Source organism: Natrix helvetica (assembly GCF_964273705.1).
Source record: "Natrix helvetica genome assembly, chromosome: Z".
Classification (NCBI taxonomy): domain Eukaryota; kingdom Metazoa; phylum Chordata; class Lepidosauria; order Squamata; family Natricidae; genus Natrix; species Natrix helvetica.
In genome coordinates this window covers 120884358-120908464 of record NC_138554.1, presented here as the reverse complement: position 1 = coordinate 120908464, position 24107 = coordinate 120884358, and the positions used below count along the sequence as shown (strand labels likewise).

General features: G+C 46.2%; 1 protein-coding gene across 3 annotated transcripts in view; it reads right to left on the bottom strand.

The window, feature by feature from the left end:
* The window catches only part of JCAD (junctional cadherin 5 associated), a 46995-nt gene extending 23603 nt beyond the window's left edge, over positions 1-23392 (bottom strand). The window contains exon 1 of one of the 3 annotated variants that reach the window (XM_081932207.1): positions 23240-23392. The gene's annotated coding sequence lies outside the window, so the exon portion shown is untranslated. Of the gene's footprint in view, positions 1-1950; positions 1996-7562; positions 7605-23239 lie in introns of those variants that run through there. The other 2 variants (XM_081932208.1, XM_081932206.1) reach the window with 2 other exon arrangements.
* Positions 23393-24107: the final 715 nt, after the last annotated feature.

Here is a 24107-nt window from a genome sequence, read left to right as displayed (position 1 = left end):
GAAATCACATTGGCTGCATTAGTGATAAAACTGAATCCATCTATTTTCTTTTAACAGCAAAGCATGTCTAGAGACTGACTTCAGATTACAAATTGTTGACGCAGGGGGTTGGACTAGAAGACCTCCAAGGTCCCTTCCAACTCCATTATTCTATTCTATTCTGTTTTGAACTAATAGGGAACCATAGGAACCATGAAACCAATTGAAGGTATTAAAGTGTGAAAAGAGGCTGATCAAGAAACAAACATAAGCGAACCACACACACCCCAAGAAATATTGGAAATTGCCAAGAAAAGGAAAGAAGCCAAAACCAAGAAAGAAAGAAAGTAGGAACTTGAGAATTTCAGAAAGCTGTAGAAGAGGTAAAAAAAAAAAACAGTGATTAGCAGCATCTGTAAAGGCACGGAAAAAGATGCAGGAAAACCAGAATAGCTGTACAAAAATGCCAAGTTCCATATTTGAATCGGTATGCTTAAAGGCACCAGTGGACTGAGAGCAACTAATTCAAACACCAAAGATGAAAGACGATTTTTAATTCTGCCTGAATAACAGAGCTCTCAAAATACTGTAGAAGATACTTCCTATTTACAAGAACCTCTAATACTAGAAGGGGAAGTTAGAACAACACTCCGTTACCAAATTTAAATTGGAGTTATTGTACTTAAAACAATTAGTCCCTTTTAATAATTTAAACAATACAGCCAAAAGGCAAACAGAATTATTGTCACAAATGAAGCAGTTAGCTGCAGAAAAAATTAAAAATTGTAACCAAACAATTCCAGCAAATTTAGAGAACTGATGTAGCGATCACTAGATTGAAAGAAGTTAGTATACATATCAATACTAAAGATTTTAAAAAGTGTACAAATTATATCACACAATATCTTTAAATTGCTAGCAATTAAATTTTTAGGATTATACAATGCAAATTAGAGCTATACACAGAAAGTGAGATGCTGGATGTTAAAATAGTTTTGCAAAAAGCTGAGGAACAAAACAAAACAAAAAAAAACTGAGAAAGCCATAGAATTCAAGCAAAGAAGCCCGAAGCAGCTAGAAGGAGGTAATTTTCTATCCCAAGGGTTCTTTTCAAACAGTAACTGAATTTTCTTGGGGCTTTTTTCTCTTGAAAACTTGAAAAAAACCAAGAAAGTCCAAAGCGTCTTTTGAAAAGCACCTTTCAGATTGATATGACTGGCATTTTTTATAGCAATAGTCACTAGGAGTGGGACTCAGGAGGAGGAGTAACTAGAATAGCAGTAGTAGAAAAAACTTTTGTTTGAGTCAACCATGTGAAATTGTGGAATGTTTTTAGAAAAATGGGAAACCCATAAAATCTCATTTTTCTTACATAAAGCCTTTACACAGGACAGAAATCTCAGTCCAGGCAGAACATGATAAAACATATTGGCTCCATAATGGCAAAACAGCATGACAAGGCTGTTGTTGTAGGTTCTTTCAATTAAACCCAATTTAATGGGCTCCCAACCCAAAAGAACCGATAAAGCACAGGTCCGTAGGCGACACAAGCAAGGATTCATAGTTACTACTCATTACCCATCACTACACTACTCTTCCCCACTGCTGCTCCAACTACTATTCCTTGTGAGTCCTACTACCCTTAGTATTGCTGGAGAAAACTATGTCTATGGAAACAAAATTGGTGCTTTTCAAAAGAAATTGGACTTCCTTGATTTTCAAGTTAAAAAAAAATAAAACACCAGGAAAGTTCAGTTAAGTTTTGAAAAGCATCTTTGGGATAGAGAAAAGTACACTATATTGCCCAAAGTATTCACTCACAACTGAATCTGATTATTTGGATGGGTGAGCGAATACTTTTGGCAATATAGTGTATCTCTGAAATAACAGAAAATATTTGTAGTTCAGGTTGGAGAGCAAACCCCTCCAAAATTATCTTTCTAGCTGCTCCGCTTCCACGTGCAAACATACCTCCTTCTCTTCTCCGTATCACTCCTTCACGCTCTCAAAGATGACCACACCCAGCATAGCTTTTATAGGTTGCTGCACTGGCCGGAGAGAAGGCTTAAAGAGGCAGGACAACAGTAACCACAGGTGTTGGCTATTTACTAGGCTGCCTGCTGTATAGAGCTGTATAGATTCTCCTTACTTATTCAGCCACTGTGCTGAACATTTGTTAAGGGAATCTGGATTGCAAGAATAGGAATGCGGCTTTAAAACTGGAGGAGGAAACATCCATAGTCTGTGTTATGATGATGACTCTAGTCTGATAACTGAAAATGCGAATGACTGGAAACTCTAGTGAGGAACGTCAAGGATCACAATAAAAAAAAAAAGAGAGAGAGAGAACCAGTAAACTAATGACAAAAGATGCCACAGCCATCCTTGGAATCGGCATGAAGATACTGAAGTCATGCATAGCTTCTGCCTTTTAGGGAAAATTATCAATCCTGATAAATCAATTATTGAACCAACAGAGAAGAAATGCAGCCCATGCTTGTACTTGGTAGGAGCCAGGAAGATCTTGGAAAAGATATTCAGATGCCACACCACGTCTATATCTCTAAAGATCAGAATTTTTAAACAGACAATATTATTTCTTGTACTATAAAAAAATAAAGTACTTTCAAGAAGCATGTTAGAGTAAGACTCCTGAGAATATTAAGGTAAAGGTTTCCCTCACACATATGTGCTGGTCATTCCCGACTCTAGGGGGCGGTGCTCATCTCCATTTCAAAGGCGAAGAGCCAGCACTGTCCGAAGACATCTCCATGGTGAATCGACCACCATGACTAAATGCCAAAGGCGCACGGAACACTGTTACCTTCCCACCAAAGGCGGTCCCTATTTTTCTACTTGCATTTTTATGTGCTTTTGAACTGCTAGGTTGGCAGAAGCTGGGACAAGTAATAAGAGCTCACTCTGTTACGTGGTGCTAGGGATTTGAACCGATGAACTGCCAATCTTTCTGATCGACAAGCTCAGCGTCTTAGTCATTGAGCCACCAAGAATATTATGGACAGCCAAAACAAACCCGCCTCCAACTGAATTACTGAACAAATCAATCCATGTGCTCACTTGAGGCACAAATGGCCATAGTCAAATCTTATTTGTATGCATTATGCAAAGACTTAGCTGTATTGAGAAGTGCCGAGAAAAGTAGCAACAAAGAGGAAACCAGGTTGAACTCCATTACATAAAGATGGATACACTGCTCTAGCACTGATGAGGTTACCTAGTTTGGATCAATTAAACATCTGCAAGAAAACAAGCAAGTTTAGAGAGCACCAATCAACCCTCATTTCATTTCTGAGCTACAAATATTCTCCTTTATTCATGGATACATTATTGGCAGACCTGAAGCTGCAGGTTGGGGACAGATATGTACATGAGCACTAAAAGGCAACAGTTACTTGAAGACATATAATAAATCAACCAACTTTAAAAACATGCTTTTCTTCCAACTACCTACTTCCTTTTTAAAAATATGTCATGCTGGCTAGGGAATTCTGGAAGCTGAAGTCCACAAAACCTAAAGTTGCCAAGATTGGACACCCAACCTTTTAGATTTTAAATCAGAGAGTAGCTGCCATAGATTGATGGTTGTAAACTGATTTGTGGTATTTTTTTTAGTGAGGAACCTTTACATAACTCAATCCAGATAAAATATTAGATTTCAATGGGATATTCAAAATCTTCTAAATCAATTCCTGTTTGGTGCAGAATGTTCCCCTCTTTATGATGTGATCCCAGTTAAGACTGCAAGAACTGACGAACCACTGCTTGACAGGGAATTGATAAAGTTTTGTAAAGGTAAAGGTTCCCCTTGCACATATGTGCTAGTATTCCTGACTCTAGGGAGCTGTGCTCATCTCTGTTTCAAAGCCGAAGAGTCAGCACTGTCTGAAGAGGTCTCCATGGTCATGTGGCCGGCATGACGAAACGTCGAAGGCACACGGAACGCTGTTACCTTCCCACCAAAGGTGGTTCCAACTTTTTCTACTTGCACTTTTACATGCTTTCGAACTGCTAGGTTGGCAGAAGCTGGGATAAGTATGGAAGCTGTGCTGGGGATTCGAACTGTCAGACTGCTGACCTTTCTGATCGATGAATTCAGTGTCTTAGCCACTGAGGCACCGAGTCCTGACACCGCGTCCTATTTCATAACCTGACACAAATATTTTAGCTAGATGGCTTCTGAAAAAAAAAATCAAAATGCACAATTATGCCAAAACTCACTGAAGATGATCCAGAGGTTCTCTTACAGAATAATGAGGCATGGAAGAAGGGTTTGTACAACTCAGTCAGCACTGCATGCTGTGTCACAATATTCCCCTCCATCAAACAGATAGAGACAGACATTCTGGACAGGGTGTCAGAACTGTTAACCCTTGGGCAACATTTCATACTGAGCCGCTCAACTTCAGAAATAGTCAACCTGGGGGAAAAATAATACTCTGAACCATTTATATGCAGGTGGCTATTTTAACCATCCAGAAACATGGTTTCTACTGTGAACTCATCTTAATTAAGCTCTTTGCAGAGATTAGATGTTTTTTCCCCTTTAGAGAACAAAAAAGCTCCTTTGTTTCCCCTCCCTCTGTAATCAGAAGAGCAGGGCCTGATTACTAATCTACAGAACAATACATCATTGTAGTTCATCAGAAGGAGGAAAAAATACAGTTCTTCTAGGAATACCGTATTATTGCTTCCTCATCCCACGTACACTTCTGGCAATGGCTGCATGCCACAGGACAACGGTATGCAAATCAAGGGGTTAAGAGGCTAACACATGCAATTTCCATCCACTCTAGGCAACACAGAACAGACCACCCCATAAGCAAAACACGGATGATCTCATCAGAAAATAAAAGAGCTTTGAACCTCGTTGCTTTGTGGTTGACAAATGCTTTGCAGATTACAGGTTCAGTCACAGGATTTACAGTCAAACATTTGGGAGGTGCTTTGGGGCAAGTGGGAGTAGTAGCACAGAGCTGGGAAAGGGAGACAATGTTGGTTTAGAATTGCAATCCAACTAAGTATAATGGCAGCTTACCATGCAAAACTATTTTTCAACACGTAATACTAGCAGATTGTGAGTAAAAAAACCCAAACATATGGATTAATAATTATAATAATGTATCGTCATGCACATGAAGTTTACATTTCCTCACTAGCATCGTCTACTGTCATCCAACTATCCTAATGTTTCTATGGATGCCAGCCTTTCATGGTTGTCCAAATCAGAAAACAGTCTTCACAATAAGACTAGAATCAACTTTCTTGAATTATACCTCTGATGGCAAACCTATGGCACACGTGCCATAGATGATATGTGAGGTCCTCTCTGCGGGTACGCAAACCATCACCCAGCTGAGATCCAAGGCGCATAAGTGTGTGACTCCCGCTGGCCAGAGACTTTTAGGTCTCTGCTGTGCCTGGGGGAGACACGTGCGCATGCGTGTGTGTGTGTGTGTGTGTGCAGGGAGCATGGGGGATCAGGCACACATGCGCAGGGGTGCAGGGGTCAGGCCTATGGGTGTGCGTTGTATTAAGGGTGTTGGCATGCACCCGAGGGGGAAAAGGTTAGCCATCGCTGTATTAGCCTATGGTAAACAATCTTGCAAGTCTCCATTTTTCTTTCCCTCTTACAACCCAGAGAGACAGGGAGGAGCTGGTCTGAGTCTCATCTTAAAACCTTCACTTTTCCCAGGCTAAAGGAACATTTCTGCCCATTTTGCTTTTTTTTTTTTTTAAAGGATTTGTTTTTAATTCCACCTTTATTATTTTTATAAGTACCTCGGGGCCATGAGCATATCTTATACTCCTGTCTCTTCCTAATTTACCCACAGGAACCTGGTGAGATGAGCTGGGCTGAGAGGAGGTGATTGGCTCAGGTTCACCTGTCCAACTTTCATGCCTAAAGCGGCACTACATCTCACAAGATCCTGGTTTCTAGCTTCATGCCTTAAACCACCAGATTCTTTTGTAAACCATTTCGAAATAGTTTCATCGAGATTCTCTCAATGACTTTCCATACCAAGAGCAATGAAGACAGGTTTATACCTCTGCAATAACGGCTGAGTGGTCTCAGAAATTGGTATAAAATATATGGGTAGACATTATCTTTTTTTCTTGCCACAACTCAAGAGAGTTGGCTGCGATGATACCTGTTTTCCAATTTTCTGACATATTTATTCTCATGCAAAAAAAAAAGAAAGAGAGAGAGACTTTGGCTTTACTACCAGATTTTCAGGATGCTTTAGGACATCCTGACCTAAACCTTTCCGGCTTTGTGGACCAGCGGGGGGCGGGGGGCAGTAAAAAGGGGATGGTTCCATGCGACCGGCTGGCATGCGTGTCCAAATGGAATGCACGTGCACACACTCGCTCACTGCTCGTGCAAATGGGGAGGGGCACACATATGCACACACTTGCCCACCATTTCCGTACTCCAGTTGCAAATAGCTCATGGTGCTAGTGGACCATGGTCAAGAGGTTGTGCACCCTTGCTTTAGGATTTTCTGGGGTGTTATTTTTGAATGTAATTTGGTGATAGACGATACTAGAAATGTCTTTTCCACCACAGATAGTTCTTGACTTACAACCATTTAGAATAGAATAACAGAGTTGGAAGGGACCTTGGAGGTCTTCTAGTCCAACCCCCTGCCTAGGCAGGAAACCCTATACCGTTTCAGACAAATAGCTATCCAACATCTTCTTAAAGATTTCCAGTGTTGGGGCATTCACAACTTCTGGAGGCAAGCTGTTCCACTGATTAATTGTTCTAACTGTCAGAGAATTTCTCCTCAGTTCTAAGTTGCTTCTCTCCTTGATTAGTTTCCACCCATTGCTTCTTGTTCTACCCACAGGTGCTTTGGAGAATAGTTTGACTCCCACTTCTTTGTGGCAACCTCTGAGATATTGGAACACTGCTATCATGTCTCCCCTAGTCCTTCTTTCTCTTAAGCTAGACATACCCAGTTCCTGCAACCGTTCTTCATATGTTTTAGTCTCCAGTCCCCTAATCATCTTTGCTGCTCTTCTCTGCACTCTTTCTAGAGTCTCCACATCTTTTTTACATCGTGGCAACCAGAACTGAATGCAGTATTCCAAGTGTGGCCTTACCAAGGCATTATAAAGTGGTATTAACACTTCACATGATCTTGATTCTATCTATAATCATCTTTGCTGCTCTTCTCTGCACTCTTTCTAGAGTCTCCACATCTTTTTTACATCGTGGCAACCAAAACTGAATGCAGTATTCCAAGTGTGGCCTTACCAAGGCATTATAAAGTGATATTATAAACCATCTGTTTAGTGACCGATTGAAGTTACAACGGCATTGAAAAAAGTGACCTATTACTATTGCAGTGGTCATGTGATCAAAATGCAGGTGTTTAGTATTTATGACAATGGCCCCGTGCCAGGGATTATACGATCACCATTTGCAACCCTTCCAACCAGCTTCTCATAAGAAAACTCAAGGGAGACAGCTGCAGGATCACATGATTCACTTAACAACTGCAGTGATTCGCTTAAGAACCATGGCAAAAAGGGTTGTAAAATGAAACATGACTCACTTAGCAACTGCCTTGGTTAGCAACGGAAATGTTCGGCTCAATTGTGATCCAAGGTTGAGGACTACCTGTACAGATCTCTTGATTGTTTTGCATCCTTCTCCATGGCAGATTATGCTTCCTGATCTGGAAAAGGTCCATGATCTTATCTTTCCTTGGGATTTAACTGAAAGGGCAGAGGCGAGTTAGAAAGGCTGCAGACAGTAACAACTGTACAATAAAAGCTATAGTAACATAGACATTTACCCCACAACCTAATGTATTTCATGACTAAGACTAACTATTTTAATTATTTCACAATGTAATGTGAAAAAACCATTGGCTTACCTGAAGGGTCCTTTTCTGTGCACCGCGGGAGAGTCCAAGCAATGGGTTGTTTCAGTCTAGTTGCTCTGGGACTGAGAAACTTTTTTTCTTCCTGACCACGCCTCCTGGCGTGACTACTCCTCCAGAATATTTGGAGACGGTCTGGAACCGTGAGGATGGAGCAGAAGTGTCCAAGAATACAGTTCCTGTTGACACGCCAGTTACAAATCCCTGGACGGAACTCCAGGGCGGGTTGGACTCTCCCGCGGTGCACAGAAAAGGACCCTTCAGGTAAGCCAATGGTCTTTTTCCTGTGCACCGCTTGGAGAGTCCAAGCAATGGGACATACCCAAGTTACTGCCCATCTGGGCGGGCAGAAGCAGCGTCCGGGGATTCGGTCGAAGACACAACCGCCTGGAGCACCCTTCTGCCGAAAGACGCCTCCGCCGATGCAAACACATCCAGTTTGTAATTCCTGACGAAAGGTGACAGCGAGGGCCACGTGGCCGCTCTGCAGATATCCACAATCGAGGCCTGGATGGCCCAGGCCGCAGAGGTGGCCGCGCTCCTCATGGAGTGGGCTGTAATGCGGCTAGGCACCGCCCTGGACTGGCACTCATAGGCAGAAGCGATGCAGGCCCGAATCCACCTGCCTATAGTGGAGGACGAGACCTTCTTGCCCAAGGAACCTGGCTGGAATGAAATGAAGAGGGCCTCTGACCATACGGAACTCAGAGGTGCGGGCGATGTACGCCTTCAGAGTCCTCCTAACATCCAGCTTGTGCCATGTGTGCTCGCTGGGATGCGATGATTGCGGGCAAAAGTCTGGCAGAATGACCTCCTGCGCCCTGTGAAACCACGTATTGATCTTGGGAACAAAGGTCGGATCTAGCCGCAGAACCACCCTGTTGGGGTGGATGAAACACAGGTCCTGGCGGACTGACAGGACCACCAGTTCAGAAATACGACAGGCAGATGTTATGGTGATGAGGAAGGTCGTCTTCAGGGTAAGATGGCGGAGAGACACCGTGCACAAAGGCTCAAAAGGAGTAGAGGTGAGCACCTGTAGGACCACTGACAGCTGCCAGGTGGTGTAGCGGTAAACTGTGGGAGGCCACAGATTGGAAGCGCCCTTGAGAAACCAGCGCACCCTGGGAATTCTGCTGAGAGGTAGGTCTGGATCGCCGGACCAGACGGTGGAGAGGGCCGCCACCTGATGGCAGAGCATGTTCGGGGTAAGGCCCTTGTTGAGGCCGTCCTGTAGAAAATCCAAAACACAGGACACCGGGGCCATGACTGGGTCCAGGCACGAGACTTCACACCACTTGGTGAACGTAGCCCAGGAAGAATCATAAATCTTAAGTCATCGAGGGGTGTCTGGTGGCTTGAATGGTGTGCACCACCTGCTCCGACAATCCCTCACCCCTTAACAGGTCCCCCTCAAGTGCCAGGCGGCCTGTTGGAACCACTGGGGCTCTGGATTGACAATGGCCCTCTGGCTGAGGGAGATCTGATCCAGGGGAATCCTCCACGGAGGGGAAAACTGATAGACTGACGAGGTCTGCGAACCACGATCTCCGGGGCCAATGAAGGACCACGAGGATCACTTCCGCCCCCTCCGCGATGATCTTGTTGAGGACCTGCGGGAGGAGAGGGAGAGGGGGAAAGGCATATAGCAGACCCCCGGGCCATCTGCAATGAAGGACGTCCGTCCATTCTGCCTGGCGAATGGAAGCGGGAGAAGAAACGTCTGAGCTGGGCGTTGTCCCTGGAGGCGAATAGGTTGACTGTTGGAGTGCCGAACCTGTGGGACAGTTGGTGGAATAGCACGGGATGCAGCTTCCACTCCGCGGGGTCTATGGTAGTCCTGCTTAGCCAGTCTGCCTGGGTGTTGTCCACTCTGAAGATGTGGTCGGAACAGAGGGACACCAGATGATGTTCTACCCTCATCAGCTTCTTGGACCTGGTGCCTGGCGATTGATGTGCGCCTTGGTGGCCACATTGTCAATCATCAGCAGAACGTGACATTGGTGGATGGACTGTTGGAAGTGACGTAGGGTGAACCTTGCGGCCCGCAGTTCCAGGAGGTTGATGCTGTAGGCTGCCTCTGTTGGGGATCACTTGCCCTGAACCACGAGGTGACCCATGTGTGCTCCCCAGCCGGCGAGACTTGCGTCTGATGTGATGATCAGCCGGTTGGGCTCCTTAAAGAGAAGGCCCTTGCGGAGCGCCGATGACGTCCATCATCGGAGGGACCGCTTCAATGCCGGGGGCACGCTCACTAACATGGGCGAGTTGCTCCTGCAGGATTTCTGTTGGGGAAGAAGCAGCCATTAAAGCGCCCTGGAATGTAGATGGGCCCAGGGGACAATCGAGATGCAGGAGATCATCTTCCCCAACAGCTGCGACAGGAGGACCACAGGAACTCGCCTCGCATGCAACACCTTGTGGGTCATGTACACCAGCCCATCTAACCTGTCCTGGGAGAGGAACACCCTGCACAGTGAGGTATCTATCACCACCCCCAAGTGATTGAATCTGGTGGTGGGAGTGAGGTGACTTTTTTCCAAATTCAGGGAAAATCTGTGGCTCCTGAGGGTCCTCATTGTCACATGGAGGTCCCGCAAGGCCTGCTGACTGGACGAAGACTGGATGAGACTGGATGAGAACAAGATATCGTCCAGGTAGCATTGCAGCCTTATGGGCCTGTGCCTGAGCTGGGCCACTACAACCACCAGGACCTTGGTGAAGGTCCTGGGTGCCGACGACAGGCCGAATGGAAGGGCCCTGTATTGGAAGTGTTGGCCGGCATAGAAGAAGCGCAGGAACCTCCTGTGCTGAGGTCGGATGGGGATGTGGAGGTATGCCTCCTTTAGGTCGATGGAGGTGAGGAGGTCCCCCTGGCGGATCCCCGCCAGGATGGACTGGAGGGACTGCATCTTGAACCTCCGATAGGCGATGTGCCTATTGAGGTTCTTGAGGTCCAAGATGGCCCTCCACCCCCCCCCCCCCCGATTTCTTGGGTACCATGAAAAGGATGGAATAGAATCCCCTCCCTTCCTGGTCGGGGGGCACCTGCTCCATCGCATTTATCTCCAGGAGATGGAGGATCTCCTGGTTCATCCACTCCCTCTTTATGGGACAGGATGGAGTGAGACACCGAATGAAATTCCGAGGAGGGGACAGGAATTCCAGGGAGAGGCCCTCCCTGACAATCTGGAGGATCCAGGCGTCCTCCGTGGTCTGGGCCCAAAGGGAGGCAAATAACTGAAGCCGACCCCCTATGGGCGACGTGTCCGGGCAGTCACTTGGACTTGCGGAACGGCCTGCTGGAGGCCCCGCCACAGTTGTACTTGCGAAAACCAAAGTGGGGTCTACCTCTGTCTCTAAATGCGGGCCTGTCCTGAGTTCTGTCCCCCGACTGGCTGGATGGTCTAATGGAGTGGGTGAAGGATAAGGAAGTGGAGGGCTCTAAGGAATGAAAGGACTGCCTTCTGGAATAAGGAGCAGCCTTGTGGTCCTGTTTCTTGGTAAGCGAGGGTAGGACCTTCCTCTTATCTTTAGACTCAATGAGGAAGGGATCCAGAACCTCCCCAAATAATTTGGACTCCTTGAAGGGGGCAGAAGCCAACTTCCATTTATTTTTCTGGTCCGCCTGCCAATGGCGGAGCCAAATCAAACGGCGAGAGGTGACGTTGGACACCAGGGCCCTTGATGCGAATTTGGTGGCATTAAGGGATGCATCAGCAGCGTACTGGGAGGCCGCAATGATCTTAGAGATATCCTGGTGGAGGCGCACGTCTCCTGCCGGGAGCTTAGCTAGCAGCTCAAGCAGCCAAATGACGGTGGCCCTGTTGAAAAAGGATGCGGAAGAAGAAGCCTTAATGGCCCAGGCAGCCGCGAGATGGGTCTTGTGACATGCCTATTCCATCTTTTTATCCTCCGCTTTAAGGCCCTCCAACAGATTTGCGGGAAGGGAAGAATTGGAAGTGAGAGCGGCTATGGGCGGATCCACGGTCGGTAGCACCAGGAGGTCCTCCAGAGCGGGTTCCATGGTGTACAGTTTCTTGTCCTCTCCGCTGGGAGAAGACAGAGTGGCCGGTTGAATCCATTGGCATTGGATGAGGTCCAAGAATAACCCAGGGACAGGCACCAGCTCCTGCTGCGGAGTGGGTACATCGAACATGGCCGCATTAGGGTTGACAGGAGCCGATTCAGTTGGGGCCTGGGCTGGTTTGGGTTTGATTCCTACCCTAGTAGCAGTCTTGGCCTTGTGAAGGATCGACTTAAAGAGGCTAGGCTTAAAGAGCCCTGCGAAGGCAGGGGCATCAGGCGGAAGGTCCTCGTCTTCTGATAGCTCCTGTCCTTCCTGGTCAGGGTCCTCAAGGACCAAGGCCTCGCTGACCACGGAAGATTCTAGAGAAGGATGGCGAACCTGCTTGGCCGGTGGGGGCGTGGCCTGGTCGGGCCCTGGGGCACACTGGGGGTTGACCATGCTTTTGCATGCCGTCAGCGATGCCCTTGGCAATGGCACGGGCAACCACGGCCTGCATACGGGCCGACAGTTCGGGCTCTTGGTCAGACTCGGGGTCCAGGGTCAAGGGATTCTCTGGGAGGGAGGGCACCTCCTCTGGCATATCGACCCGGCCAGGGTCTTCTGGGATGGCTCCGCTAATGATCTGTCAGGGGATAGGTCCTGCGACTCCACCTTCTCAGACACCACGGCCAGGGGATCACCCGGGAGAGGGGAAGGACAGAGGAGGGACCAGAGGGATCGCACTGTGGTGGCTCCCTGCCAGCTTGGCGCTGGGCCTTCTCGAATTGCTTATCAAGTGCCCGTTGGCGCCTCTGCTGCGGATGGGGCCTTGGGTCGATGTTTGCCCGTGGCGCCCGTCCCGCCCTTTCCAGCTCCACCAACCCCTGATCAGGAGGCTCCTTTACTAGGGGCCTGGGACAGACCTGGCCTAGCATCTAGGGAACCTGTGGGATTGGGCAGCTCCATAGTCAATGACCACACAAGATGGTGCAAACCGGACAGCAGGTCGGGAGGCCAAGGCTTGACTGGCTATGCTGGAAGTAGGAAAAAACAGAGTAAAATTAGTGCAATGTTAAATGCAATTTACTAGCTGGCATAAGGCTAAGGTAGAAAAAAGGCAATTCCAGTCATAGGCCCCCTGGAGGTGGAAGAGGGCCTGCAGTCCAGGCTTCAAGGCCCATCAGGAGATCAGGGAGGATCAGGCCTAAGGGAAATTAGTTGGTAGCCTGCAAAAATGAGTAAAGGCCTCCCTGTGCCAGTGCAATGGGCACAAGTGGCCCAGGAACCAGCGCCGCCTAGAAAACGAAGCAGGTGGTGGTGGGGGCAGCTGGGTGGCCCCGGATCAGGCCCCCCTGACCCTCCCCAGGGGCCTCTTGATGTAGCGTGGCTGAGCAAAAAATGGCCGTTGTTAAAAAGGCATGAAAATTCATGCCCAAAATGGCCGCCGCAACAGCGTGGGGGCGAAAGGAGGCGAGAACGGTGATTGGGAGTGCTACCAGCAGTCGCACACTCCTCCACAGTGGCTGAAGATGGACACAGGCCAGGAAAGAGAAAAAAATACGGCAAAACAATAAACGCGGCTGTGGAATGACCTCCCCCCGGATATTAGGAATACCTCTGACCTCCGCTCCTTTCGTGTAAAGCTCAAGACCCACCTTTTTCAAGTTGCTGGCCTGGCTCAACTTTGATCCAACTATATCGCTCCTGACGGGTTTTTTATTTGGGGTATTTTAATTGCATTCAATTTATTTAGGGGTTTTTAAACATTGTGTTTTTACTTGTTTTTATCTATCAGTTCACCTCCTCCTTGTATATGTCGTATATATGTCTTGGTATATGTTTTGTTATATGTATGTCGATATATTTATTTCCTATGTTTTGTTGTACGCCGCCCCGAGTCCTTCGGGAGAGGGTGCGGCTAAGAAATAAATATTTATTATTATTATTATTATTATTATTATTATTATTATTATTATTATTATTATTATTATTATTATTATTATTATTATTATTATTATTATTATTATTATTATTATTATTATTATTAAACGAGGTGGCCCTAGGGACTTGGAAGGCTCGCCGCTCTTTTGCCGCGCCTTTAAAGGCAAGCGGCAGGCCTCCAAAGCCGGCCTAAACGGCGCGGCTGTGGAGCACCCCCCCACCTCCTGGCCTCTTAAAGGAGAAATGCCGCAGCTGAGAATATACAGCAAGGCAAAGAGATAAAGCAGAAAAAAGGAGAAGGAGTAAATAGAAGAAAAAATGAAGGAAAAAAAATAGGAGATTCCAAGCCAAAGGACTAAATTCAGCTGGAGCTCACAGAAATTTAATCCGAACGGGCAGACTGAGAAAATATTCTGGAGGAGTATCCACGCCAGGAGGCATGGTCAGGAAGAAAAAAAGTTTCTCAGTCCCAGGGCAACCAGACTGAAACAACCCATTGGTTGGACTCTCCAAGCGGTGCACAGGAAAATACACAATGGCTAATCGTTTTCTAAAGGTGTACCAAAATTGTGTGCGCACACATTATCATGCATTCATACACGCCCACCCACTTGCACATGACCCCCGCATCTATGCATGTGTGACAGCCTCCACCCATGCGCAAGTAAACCCCCCCCCCATGTGAGGCAGGATTTTCACCCTCCCCGGGCTCCAGAGGCTTTCCTGAAGCCCGGGGAGGGTGAAAAACAGCCCAACTGGAAGTTTGGAAATGAACTTCCGGTTGGCTTGTTGGGCCTGTTTTTCGCCCTTTCTAGGCTCCAGAGGTTTTCCTGAAGCCTGGGGAGGGCGAAAACGGCCTCCCCCCGCATGCACCAGAGCTGAGGGCTGCTGTGCCTGCACACATGCCGTAGGTTCGCCATCACAGCCATATCAGAATCAAGATAGTGTTATTTACTTAAGGTTTTCAGCCACTGCATGATAATTTCATCAGAATTATTTCCTTTAAAAAAAATTCAGACACTATTTGGTTCCTATCAGATTGAACAAGAATGGCTGAAGAAAGGGGAACGAGATTTCTGCCACTTCAACAAGGCTCATCTTGGCAAGCCTCCATGATTAGATTCCCTTAATTAGTCAGACTAACAGTTTATTGCACAAGTGGCATTGTAACATCCACTGTTAAAAGCCTATTGCAAATTAATAGAAATATAATAAAAATAGTGATTCACATTGTCATTTCAAGAATATTGTTTATATATTCAATATCGTTGAATGTGAATCCAATGAGATTTCAGACCTTCCATAACAAGATTGAACAAAAGAAAGAATCTCTTGAGTTGAGTTTGACTATTGATCACAATGTACTGGTATACTTTCTCTGGCTATACAGGTAGTCCTCAACTTATGACCACAGTTGAGTCCAATGTTTCCATTGATAAGTAAACAATTGTTAAGTGAGTTTTGGTCCATTTTATGGCCTTCCTTGCTACAATTGTTAAATGACTCAGGGGACTGGAGGCTAAAACATAGGAAGAACGGTTGCAGGAACTGGGTATGTCTAGTTTAATGAAGAAAAGGACCAGGGACCATGATAGCTGTGTTCCAATATTTCAGAGGCGGCCACAAAGAAGAGGGAGTCAAACTATTTGCCAAAGCACCTGAGGCCAGGACAAGAAGCAATGGATGGAAACCAATCAAGGAGAGAAGCAACTTGGAGCTCAGGAGAAATTTCCTGACAGTGAGAACAATTAATCAGTGGAACAACTTGCCTCCAGAACAGTGTAAGTCTTTAAGAAGATGTTGCATAACCATTTGTCTGAAGTGGTGTAGGGTTTCCTGCCTAAGCAGGGAGTTGGACTAGAAGACCTCCAAGGTCCCTTCCAACTCTGTTATTCTCTTTTCTTCTCTGCTGTGCTATGCTATTTACTAGTAAGATGGTTGTTGAATCAATCTGGTTTCCCCATGCCAGGAACATGAAAGGAGTCTCCAACTGGGCATATCCCGGGCATCTGTGATGTCACAGGCTAATCCTTTCAACCCTGAAGCACCTTGACGCTTCCGACACAATTGCGATGTGAATAGCCTTGTTTATCAGAAGGTTGTAAAAGGTGGACACATGACCCTGGGAGAATGGCAACTATCATAAATACATGAAAGTTGCCAAGCACTTGAATTTTGATCACATGACCAATATGGGAAAGCTGCAATGGTCGTAAATGTGAATAATGGTCATAAGTCACTTTTTCCAATGAATTTGAATTTTTGAAATTTTATTGAATTTATAGACCGCCCCCTCTCCCCGAAGGGGACTGTAACTTTGAATGATCACTAAATGAATGGCTGTAAAAGTTGAGGATTATTTGTAGAGTAGTACAGAAATAACTTGCATTCTTCAGGGGTATTTTTATGTCTCCCTAGTCCCTTGATAGCAAACCTATGGCACATGTGCCACGGGTGGCACAGAAAGCCTTCTCTGCAGTCATGTGAGCTGTTGCTCAGTTGAGCTCCACCATGCATTTACCAGTGCCTCCTGCCAGCCAACTGATTTTTGGGTCTCTGCTGCACGTGGGGGAGAGACGCACACATACAGAGTGTGTGGAGCGGGATGCAGAGCGGGCAGCGCCCCCCCCCCCCCGTGCCCCTCCGCACCCTGCTGGACCCAAAACGAGGCGCAGGGGAGTCACACGCATGCACAGGGGGTGGGGCACATTGCAGTGTGGGTATGGACACACATGTGCTGTGATGTGCACACACACAATTTCGGAACGCTATGACAAAAAGGTTAGCCATGTCTGCCCTGGTTTATGCCACAGCCCTTTTCAAGATCAGCTAGGTCAGTCTTAAGATTGATAAATGAAAGATAATAGTGACCAACCAGCTGTTACCTTCCCAGAAATATACAAATAATATTTAGTAATGTTCTAAAACAAATTCACGGGATTCTAGAGACAGCTGTATTTAATTCTAAAAAAGGCATTTTAATGGCAGTCCCGGAACGAGACTCTGCAAGTTTATCTATGTATTTTATTAAATAAAAGAATGTGGTAGAGTCCTGCGGGAACGATGCCATCCAGAATTCAGAGAAGAGGAAATTGCACATCAGTATTGCTTTCCTTGAGTAATAATCTTAGCACAGTTTAAGGAAAAATAGGGAAATGAAGCCTAAGGAACATAAATCAGGTCCTTCCCTGACACTCAACATTTAAAACGATCGTTACTTCAAAACATAATAATCAAAATTGTACTACATCATCTTATCATTTAGTAGCTATACCAAGATCCTATTATGCTAAAAAGATTGTATCTTTTTCCCCCTGTTCACAAGAAAACAGGAGTTTTCTGCCTTTTTTTATGAAGCTGCAATCGATTCTTCTGCATGGTAATTAGTGGGAAGTGTGTCTTATTTTGACTTTTCTGAGCCAAATTATCTTGGGCTGGCCTTGGCCTGAATGCAACCTTAAGATGGGTTGTTAAAGAGTAGTGAAAAACAAGATTTGTTTCTGCTTTTGACTATCCACCCAGATCTACTGACCGCATATGCTGATCAAAGGAATCAAATCTGTCATTAAACTCTTTGATCTTAGAATTATGAACTTTTAAAACTTGGCCAACATTTGTTTGAATCTGTAGTTCTATCTGATTTTTTTAAATGGAGTGCCTTCACATTTCCTTCATATCCATTATAAGGGTTATCTAAAATAGCAGACCATTTTATGCTCAGAAATCCAGAGAATGAGAGACCAAAAATACAACCATGTAATTCAACACAGTTACAACTCCTATCTTAGGACAAAGCTTTAACTTAAGACAGCAAATCTATAGTTTGGGGCATTGAATACACTGATTATCTCTTTAAGTTTGAGCTCTAATTTCCCTTTACAAAATACCATTGAGTATTGCCTAGCTGTAATTAACAACATTTTGAAAACACGATGAAATCAAAACTTTTTCAATCATAGATAAGGTGTGTCATGGCCAACTGGGTGGGTGTGGCCAACTGGATGGGTGTGGCATGGCCAACTGGGTGGGTGTGGCCAACTGGGTGGGTGTGGCCAACTGGGTGGGTGTGGCCAACTGGGTGGGTGTGGCCAGCTTGGCACCACTGCACAAACTGCTGGCATGTTTCCTCTTTGCATTGGGTAGACCAGGCCGAAGCTATGTTGGCCTGATCTTTCCTCTTCGCATTGGTTAGACCAAGACAGCCCCGTGGGCAGGATCTGACCACATCGCGGGCAAAATCTGGCCCGCGTGGTGGGTTCTGGCAGACACTACTGCCAGTTCGCCTGTGGGTGTGACCTGATGCATGCTGTGTGCGCATGCGCAGTGCAATAAAAATTGTTCTGCGCAGAAACAAAAAACAAGATGGCGACACCTATGATGCTGCCTGGACAACCGGTTCAGGAGCATGGCAGGCCTGGGTCACTGCCGGTCCCAGCAACCCAGGCCGCCAAACCACTACCTGTTCAGCTGAACCGGTCCAAAACGGTAGGAACCACCACTGTCCTGCTGTAGCCTAGGTATTAGCATTCAGTGGGGGTTTTAGAACTGTGAGACTGCACGGTTTATTTTAACTCCAAACTTTATATAATCTCACTGCCCCTTGTAGAATATAATTACCTAAGTATACTTATTTGGAAACCAAACATTTCTATTTCTATAAGGAGAAGAGAACCAGAAAGAAAAATAACCACCAGAACTATCCATATCTTCACTTTGGAATGTGCAGGAGTGTGTACTGAGGTTCCTCTTTCTGAAGGACTAAAGTTGTGTTTATTGCCAGGCTCACAGATTCTCCAATTAGCCAGAGAAAGATGAGTTACATCTGCCTCCACATATTCCAAAACTTCACTATTTAAAGTTGTATGCTGCTCTATTAAGCATTTGTTTCCCTTCAGAGGAGCAAAAGCAGGAATCCATATTTACTTTTCCCATTTGGACCCAAGTATGTTAAGCGTCAGGGATACGGTGTCCCAGTGGCTAAGAAGCTGAGCTTGTCGATCAGAAAGGTCAGCGGTTCGGCGGTTTGAATCGTTGTAATGGACTGAGTTCCCGTTACTTGCAATGTTCCCTCTAATTTTTTTCCAATGTGATCAGAAAAGTATAGTGTTTGAGCGGCACATTTTCATGCCTGAGCACCTGAATTTTTTTCACAGATGTCACCTAAGACAACAACGAAATCAGTATTATTTGAAACTCAAAGTTACGTTTCTTCAAGGTACCTGCTTAATTCAAAGTGTTATATAATATCAGTATCACTTAACAACGTTCCTGCTTAGCAACCAAAATGTTGGCTCAGAAACTCTGGCATTTGAAGCACACAAGTCTTAAAGCTGTCAAGTTACAAGACCTTTGCACCCCTAACCCTTTAGAAAAAAAACCCCAGGGGTGTTCAAACTTGACAGCTTTTAAGACTTGTGGACTTCAATTCACAGAATTCCTCCTCCAGTCCTGTTGGCTCAGGAACTCTGGCATTTGAAGCATGGAAGTCTTAAAGCTGTCAAGTTACAAGACCCTTCCACCCCTAACCCTTTAGAAAAAAATGCAGAGGTCTTCAAACCTGACAGCTTTAAGACTTGTGGACTTCAACTCCCAGAATTCCTCCACCAGTCATGTTGCAGCGACGTCATCTGTGTGGATCTGCTCCATCTTCGGCTTTTTTCACTAGGGGGGGGGGAGGCTGCTGCTGAAGATGCCGACGAGCTGCTACCTCTTCCTCCTCCAACAGCACCACCAGATTTGCACTTGAGCTGAGCGCCATGTTACCCCTGCCCCCTCCTCCTCCTCCGTGCTTTTGAGGAGCCATGAGGCTTTTTTTTCCCCTGATCCCCCCCTGCCTTCCTACTGGCTCCTGCAGCCTCATGGCTCCTCAAAAGCATGGCGGCGGAGGAGGAGGGGGCAAGGGTAACGCGGCGCTCAGCTCAGGTGCTCCGAGTGGAGGGGAGGCGCCGCTGCCACGCGCGGGGATGCCGGCTGGAGCTTTGCTGGCTTTAAGTGAGCCGCAGCGCCGGGCGCCAAATCCAGCAGTGCTGTTAGAGGAGGAGGAGGTGGCAGCAGTTCTTCCGGTGGCGGCGGGGGCTTTGGGGCTTCACAACTACCCTCAGTCGCCCCGTGCTCCTCAAAGCAAGTCCGGGGAAGTCCTTTGCGGGCAGCCCATTCTAGCTGCCTGCAAAGGACCTCCCCAGCTTCCGGAGCCTGTGGCAGTAGAAATCACTGCGCAGCAGTTGAAAACTGCTGCGCGGTGTTTTCTTGCCACATGCGCGGCTGCGCAGCCGTGCACCTTAGAGGCAACATTGGTTACTTGTCTGCCAACCTAGCAGTGCGAAAGCATGTAAAAAATGCAAGTAGAAAATAGGAACCGCCTTTGGTGGGAAGGGAACAGTGTTCCGTGCGCCTTCGGCATTTAGTCATGCCGTTCACATAACCATGAAGACGTCTTTGGACAGCGCTGGCTCTTCGGCTTTGAAGCGGAGATGAGCACTGCCCCCTAAGGTCGGGAATGACTAGCATATATATGCGAGAGGAACCTTTACCTTTTACGTTAAGCATCCTGGAGCCACAGAACTGACAACACTGCAGTTCAGGGATGGCAGCATTTGATGTGCTTTCACCACCACTACTATCCAAAGCGTCCATAAGATTTCGTTTTTTACCAGGCACATTTTAAGGAGTTGGTCTTGATCTTTAACTCTCCTGTTAGGAACTTATCCAGCCATGAAGCTCTCCAGAGGAGACTCTTTTGAAGATGCTCCTACCTTTGGAGGCTCATTTTTTTTGTGGCAAATGGGAAGTTCCTTCTCCTGTGTTACATAGGAAACACATTCCTTAGAAGTTGCAATAATTTCCCAAACTCAGCCTTTGGAAAAATCTAAGAAGAGGCAGTTCATTTGTCATACTTTCAATTAATGAATTAAATGCTTGCTACTATGTTATTTTAAGACTTAAAAAAAACATTTTAGATTTTTATAAAATGTTATTTCTGCTGGCTACCTTCAGTACCACCATAGTGGAAAGGTGGGATATACACAAATACAATGTATTTAGGTCAAATACCTACTTTCAAAAAATGTATTTACAATAGAAAAAAAGCCATGAGATTAAATGTCTTATATTAGCCCATCTGTCAGCAAAGGTTTTGGCAGAATTAGAAAGAAAAAATCTATCTTTTGGTGGGTAGTGATTCTAACTGTCCTTCTTAAGATGGACACAAGCTAATACTGAACATCAACTTTCTAATAACAATGACAACCTTAGAACAAGTAGTCCCAGGTGAACAAGCACCCTCAATATTTTTATATTCAGGTTTAAATGATTGTATAGCACATCAGCATTGTCTTCCTGGCAACAGTACACAGATGATATGTTACGATACCACCTTTTGCACGGATCCCGCCCCCCAACTTTTCAGCCTAGCCTTGAACCTGGAACTTTCTGCATTATGAATACTTATCCTAAACGGTAGGCTTCTGATGAGTGTGTGATTTCTTCTATTGTGTACAAAGCCACTTATGGGGGAAAGACTCAGAATCTATAAAGCCACATTAAAGAACAGGTAAAGGTTCCCCTCACACATATGTACTAGATGTTCCAGGCTCTAGTGGTGCTCATCTCCATTTCAAAGCCAAAGAGACATCTCTATGGTCATGCGGCCAGCATGACTAGATGCCAAAGACACATGGAATGCTGTTACCTTCCCACTAAAGGTGGTCTCTATTTTTCTACTTGCATTTTTACAGGCTTTTGAAGTGTTAGGTTGGCAGAAGCAGGGACAAGTAATGGGAGCTCATCTCCGTTACACAGTGCTAGGGATTCGGACCGCTGAACTGCTGACCTTTCTGATTGACAAACTCAGCATCTTAGTCACTGAGCCATTGCATCCTTAAAATGCCACATTACCTTTGCATTATATATATAAGTACCAATAACAAGTACTACTCCAAATTGGCACCCAAAATTGTCCCTGTCCTTAAACCTGGCCTAGAAATTCCTAGGAATTCCCTGGCAATCCACAGGAACTTGCTAGATATTTGAAGCTGATACTATCCATTGTTATAGACTAACAATGGGTAGCATCAGGTTCAAATTTTTACCAGCTACCGTTATTATTTATTACTGTTGTTTGTTACATGGACATCTGGTGAAAGTTTCCAGGATTAAAAGCATGGTTCAGCATCTCTCAAAGTTCCAAGTTTCTTTTAAAAATAATATCACAGAAAACACAGATTTACCAAATAATGGAATTACAAATACAACCCAAGAAACATAATAAAGCAGTCAATATTAACTTCTCTTTAAGAGAAGAAAATTATACCTCCCCCTTTTTAAAAAGATTCTAGGAAATTTTCCTGCATTAACTCTACCTACCTAGCAGGACTGTTTTGAGGATAAAACCAAGCAGAACAATTATGCTGCAGCACCCAGTTCAACCATGGAGCAGATAAAGAAAAAAAAAACCAAGATTTACACTCATGTCTTCTGCTCAGACACACATAACCGGGCACTCCACAGCTGTGTTCACGTTACACAGGTACTCATGCTTAACTTGGCTCATCAAGTGACCTTTCCTGGTATGATCCTGCCTAAACTATCTACCTAAATCCAGGGATTAATTTCAGCGCCAGCATCCCGTTCACCCAAACTGTGGTTGATTAGTTACTGGCCAGGCCAAGCCTGTAATATAGCTTGTTACGAATACTTCGGAAAGTTTCAGTCCCATCCAACAGACATACCCCTTGGCTCATCCAACGCCAGACAGATGGAAAAGGCGCTGCTACGAGAGGAGGAAACACCCTCTCCAAATCAGGCTCCTCTTCCCAAACCTGCGAGGACTAGGAAACCCAGTGCCGTAAATCCAGCAACTGCGATTTCCACCTACAAGCAAGACGACTCCAGAAAAGGAGGACTGGCTCAAAAGTTACATCTACCACCGCCGCCGCCACCACCACCCTTTCACGAAAACAACTTCCCTTCAGAAGGTCAACCGTCTCATCTAGGCGTTTGAGCCGGGCAATCTGGCGCCCAAATTTGCAAATTTAGGAACGGGAAGGCGGGTGGGGGGGGGAGAGAAGAAGACACCACCACTACCACCCCCAGTAACAACAAGCCCAAATCTGGACGCACGTGCGATTAGTAACCGCACCCTCTCCGGGATCTCGGAAAGAGAGAAGGAACAGAAAAGGAGCAGGCAACCCATTTCGCTCCAGAAGCGCGGCCAAAAACTTAGCAAAAGAGGCCAGGACCGAATCGTTGCCAGTTGCGCAACAGCGAGGCTAGTTTGCAAACCGGGCGGTGGTGGGAGAAAGAGAAGTGTCCCCGGGGAGTCTCCACAACCCCCGGGAGTTTACAGCACAGCAGATCGCAAGAAGCGTCAAGAGTTCCCCCCGCGCGCCTCGCCACTTACGTGCTGGACTGGTGCTGCTGCTGCGGCGGCGGCGTTGGCGTTGGCGGCCGCCCGCCATCGTCATCCCGAACTCGGGAATCTGGCGAGGAAGCATCGCCGCCTAGCACGCCCGGTGGAGGGCGAGAGTCCGAGATGCCTGCGCGTCGCTCTTCTCTCCAGCGCTGCGCGGACTTTGAAGTGAGAAAGCGACTCGCGCGCCGGGCAAGGTTTCAAAGGCTACGCGTCCCTCCCCTCCCTTCGTCCCTCCCTGAGCACCTTGTGGGGCTTCTTCGCCTGCTTCTTATGGAAGGACAAGAGCAGGAGGCTGGTGCGGCCTAAATAAACTTTGGGACAGGAGCCAAAAATAGGATACCTCAGGTTAACGTTGGGCAAGCGTCTTGTGAAACCCTCCAGTGCAATGTCCCAAACTACTTCCTCCTCAAAGTATTTCTTTTAAGACTTTGTCCTAAGGTGTAAGGGAAGCTACCTAATGTTAGACCACCTGCGCAAAGAGCCTGCTTTGGTGGGAGACAACTTTTGGGGGATATGATGGCTTCATTTCTTATGAAAGCAGTCCCTAATCTCCATCTCAAATCTAAATTTGTATTAGACCAGCCCTTGTGGTGGCTAAGATGCTGAGCTTGTCAATCAGAAAGTCAGCAGTTCAGCTGTTCAAATCCCTAGCACCACTTAATGGTGTGAGCTCTTATTACTTGTCCCAGCTTCTGCCAATCTAGCAGTTCGAAAGCATGTAAAATGCGAGTAGAAAAATAGGAACCACTTTGGGTGGGAAGGTAACAGTGTTCCGTGCACCTTCAGCGTTTAGTCATGCCGGCCACATGACCATGGAGACATCTTTGGACAGCGCTGGCTCTTCAGCTTTGAAATG